Genomic DNA, 3,948 nt, shown 5'->3' with positions numbered 1-3,948 from the left:
AAGGGTTTCTTAGTTGGAAAGAGTTTAAAAACTATCAGGGATGGTTGTTACTGTTGCTTTTTTAGATCTAATTAAATGAAGGCAGGGGAGCACCAGTAAATAAGCAGCTGAAGGAAATAAGGAATTCTCATTGCTTCTGAGGAAACCTTTTTTAAATGGGCAAGAGGGTTAGCAGGCTCTTTTACTGCTTTCTGCTCCTCCTGCAGAGTTATAGCTCACTAGGCTGAAACCGGAGTACCAGACAGAGAAGTGGAAAGTTATCCAAAATTGCTCGCTTGTTTAAAGTAATATATACATTATTGTTAGTCATTCCATGGCATTGGACCCTGCAGCCACATTTCAGTTAAGTGTTCTTCCACAGGCACGTTCTCTTTCTTGTTGCTTTTTTGGCAGTAGTGTTTCTTTCTAACAGTATTTTAGTGCTTAGATGGCAAGCTATATTTTATCCATATAATGTTTAATTTAATAAGGCAAAATGTGATTATTTGGATTAATTAGAGCATGTAAGAACTCTGCATGTATGCACTTTTGATAGTCAGTTTTAAACGCATGCTTATATCTATTGATTTATAAATATTTGAGGTATATTTATGCAAATTTGATATACTAGCAATGCGAGGCATTATAGATCATTTGCAAGAGTGTTGTAGTGTGAATTCACATTTAGGCAGTGAGCAGCATTCATTAAATGTCCGTGCTTCAGCTGTGTGCTTGCAGGGTGGTATTTTTTCCTGTAAGGCTTAGCTATTAAATCCATTGTAAAATACTGCAGAGTTGTATCTCAGCCTTTTTAAGTGATCACTTGACTCCAGCGACTGTTTGGTATGGAAGCTATAGTCAAAATATGTATATTTAAAACAGATGTAGTCATTAGGAGGCCCTCCAAACTGTGCTTCTCAGCTTCTTCTGAGTCAAACTTCTAGGTCAAACTATCTCCTAGGCAGGTTCAGAGACAGATGATTATCCCTGTTTCCCCACACGTCAAGTGTAACCACACTGCTGCGTTGACAAGGGGCTAGTGCCATAAAAATAGGACTCATTACTTAGTTATCAGACAAGTTTGTTGCCATTCATGTTCCTCATTCTGTCTCAGTCGTGCTATTTAAATGTGGAGCTAAAAATAAATATTAGTGCTTGCTTATCAATAGGCACAGTAAGGAATTTTACTGCCCCAAATGCTGCCCAGGGTTAGCTTTGGATGGCTATTTGTTGCACCACATTGCAACAGCCTGGACAGAATGCCACGAGGAAGGTCCTTGGGGCCACTGTGATCGCAGAGAAGCTGAATGCCAGTGCCCAGGGTGAATTTAAGCACGGCGTGATGAGCAGGAGGAGTGGGCTGTAATAATCTTCTGTGAGAAAGAGCAGAGCCTGAGCAGGGCCTTGCCAGTAACAGAAAAAATTGCTTTCCAGACTGCCCCAACCACGACCTCAGGACAGGGATTTCTGACTGACCCTGTGCCATGAAGCATTAAAAACGCAACAAAATGATCCACTGGGCTCTCACTTCTCGACCTCCCTGCGAGCGCAGGAGCTTTCTAGCTCTCACTGAGAGAATGATATCATTTCTGTAGTTATCTTTACAGCTTTCAGACTGAGTTTCTCACCTGCTTAAAGAGAGCTGTGGTAACCACGATCATTTCTTCTGGTTATTTTCTTATTTTAGTCCTTGCACTTCTGTAATTTGCTGATGGGCCAGAATAATGTGAAATTACCCTTCTGATTTCAGTTGTCTTTTCCTAGTTTGTCATTTTGTTCAGATGTCCAACACATGGCCCTTCTTTAGGACTAGGGGAGTTGCTGCCATTGTGTACAGAGGGCAGACAAAAAAGGGACAGTTTTTCATGGGGAATGGACTTGGTGATCTACAAGCACAAAATCTCCCAGTCTCTCGGACCCTGTCACAGAAATCACCCCCTTCTCTAAGTGTCTGGCATCACAAGGGAACAATATCAATAGATCTGGGTTTGGATATAGGTCTGGGTAGAGTTGTGTCATCTTCCCAAGCATCCCTCTAGGAAAAGCTCTGCATGATACAAACAGGTGTTGCCACCTGCAAACAGGTGGTACAGGTGTGTTCCTGGTGCTACAGGGCAGGGTCTGAAGGGCATTCTCCATCACCAAGTAAAGCAAACGGTGTGTCTTGAAGCCAAAGCTACCACTGCAGCAGAGTTTCAGTGGTGAGGCAATTTGGGTTGCATCCCTGTATTGACTCTAGAGTTTGTCAGCATCCCCCTGCTCTCTGCATGCTGCCCATATTACAGTTATTCTGTGCTGCTGTAGTATGGAATGTTATGATCAGCCTCTGGATGCTCCTAAGTTAAGGCAGATCATCTTTTCCTCCTAAGAAACCTCCAGAACCCAGCTGCAGCCATAAAGCTGCTACCAAATGCAAGCTGGCCACAGTTCAGAATTGGGGCCAATATTTTTAACAGCGTGAAATTTTGTTGTAGGCCCTCTGGAAGGATTCTGTATATGAAACGCTGAACTGGAGCAAAATCAAGACTGAAGTCCCCTGTGTGGTAAAACAAGTGAAGAAAAGGTTGGTTATGTCTGAGAAGGGGGATGCATCTCTCATATGTATTACAGATAGAGTCTGATGACATTGATTTGGAAGAGGTGTATCTTTCTTTACTGTTGGCTTATGTTCACAAATGCATTATAATGTCATGACCTCTTTTGTCTGGGTTGTCACCACTGGAACATACCAAGAATACCACTCTCATCAACATAATCACAAAAGAACTTGATATTTTATGTTAGTAATTAAATCATAAGCTCTACCCAATTTGTATGGGCCTGAACTTCTACATGTACTTTCATACTGCCACTGGTGGCTTTTTTGTTTGCATTACAGCAGCCTGAGAGTAAACGAAAGGCAAGATCCAAGATAGGAAGGCAAATTGGTTTTGCAAACATGGCAAAGAAAGTGTGTGAAATCAAATGCCAATATTAATGCAAGACATCTGCTCTCTGTTCCAGTTCTGAGCGAAGTAATCCAGTCCTAATTACACACTGCTGTGTCCTCTACCAGCTAAGGAGAATGGTGCAGCCATTCTTAGTACTGGTATATAAATTTCTTTTTGGATCTGATAGATACATTAGATGCAGGGGAAGCTTTTCATTTTTTGGCTGTCAGTTGCTTTGGGTAGCACAAAGAGAGGGGAGGAGAAACATTGCAGCAGGAAAAGATCAAAATCTTCCAAAAAGGACTCTGCTCCTAGAATAAAAATTTTTCCTAGAGAACTTTCCCTGCAGACCTCAATCAATATTATTCTCATCTGAGTGCACATATTATTCATTAAGAAATATTGGCAAGATGTGCACTGTAGTGTATGCCTTCATTAGAGCCTCCACCTGCCTGCTTTTATCAGAACATCTTCCCTAACTTTCATCTTCATTGAACTTGTTCCTGTCTTTGGATTCAGAGAGAAATCTTGTAATTTCATAGGGTGGATTTATTTTAAAACAAATAAACTCCAAAATATCCATCTATTTGGTTTGTGTATGTGTTTTCTCATCTAACACATTATTGAATCAAGAAGATTATCACCATTAGATTCAGATTGAACTGGATGTTGATGAATTCATGTGCAAAACACAGCCCAGTGCAACAGACCCTCCCTGACATGGGAATAGCTGGAATTCCTCTGTTGTGTGTTCAGCTGCCATATCATATCCTTTGTGTGCACCTACTGCTCCTGTGCCAGCAGCCATTTTCCTACAGAATCAACAATTTTAGATGATATGTTGTTAGAATGATGTTATGAAGACCTGGCAAACATCATCCATGCCAAGTAGAGGCAGAGGGAGCCACAAAACATAGGGGATACTGGCAGTGTCTTAGGGTATTGTTATCCCAAAGCAACATGAGCCTGACATTGCATTTTACCTTTTCAATTCATGTGTTTCCATCTCCAACTATTCTGTGTCAATTTTGCCTGGTCT

General features: G+C 41.2%; 1 long non-coding RNA gene across 1 annotated transcript in view; it reads left to right on the top strand.

The window, feature by feature from the left end:
• Nucleotides 1-3,948, top strand: part of LOC108444956 — a 21,118-nt gene extending 17,170 nt beyond the window's left edge. Inside the window, exon 7 of the long non-coding RNA XR_001859675.1 lies at nucleotides 1-3,948. This exon is cut by the window's left edge and continues 3,205 nt beyond it. This is a non-coding gene — a long non-coding RNA (uncharacterized LOC108444956).

The sequence above is a fragment of the Corvus brachyrhynchos genome, unplaced genomic scaffold, assembly GCF_000691975.1.
Source record: "Corvus brachyrhynchos isolate BGI_N302 unplaced genomic scaffold, ASM69197v1 scaffold542, whole genome shotgun sequence".
Classification (NCBI taxonomy): Eukaryota; Metazoa; Chordata; class Aves; order Passeriformes; family Corvidae; genus Corvus; species Corvus brachyrhynchos.
Note: the sequence above shows the minus strand (reverse complement) of the source record. Positions and strands in the feature narration are given on the sequence as shown.